Genomic DNA, 366 nt, shown 5'->3' on the forward strand with positions numbered 1-366 from the left:
GTAATGCTTCTGTTCTTGCAGTTTACTCAGAGGCCACCAGGAATAACTTAGCTCAACTAGCTGGTAAGGAGTTGATGATAGAGGCAAGTTGTACATGTCTCTGTCGGTATGTGGACCCATCATGTAGGGCAAAAACATACTAACAAAATGAAAGGACCAAAAGCTCTGAGAACAAAACACTGATGGTTTTATCAGTACTGTCAGTATGCAATCATTACTGAACATGGCCATGAAGACTCCTACAGAATCGGACATAGTAGATGAACAGTGAACTTTGGGCAAGTTCTTCTTCTCCCTCTTCCTTCTACCTCACGCAGTCATCTTGAAAGTCTTGGTCCTGAGTAAATATTGATTTCTTTCCTAACA

This window comes from Papio anubis, chromosome X (assembly GCF_008728515.1).
Source record: "Papio anubis isolate 15944 chromosome X, Panubis1.0, whole genome shotgun sequence".
Taxonomy (NCBI): Eukaryota; Metazoa; Chordata; class Mammalia; order Primates; family Cercopithecidae; genus Papio; species Papio anubis.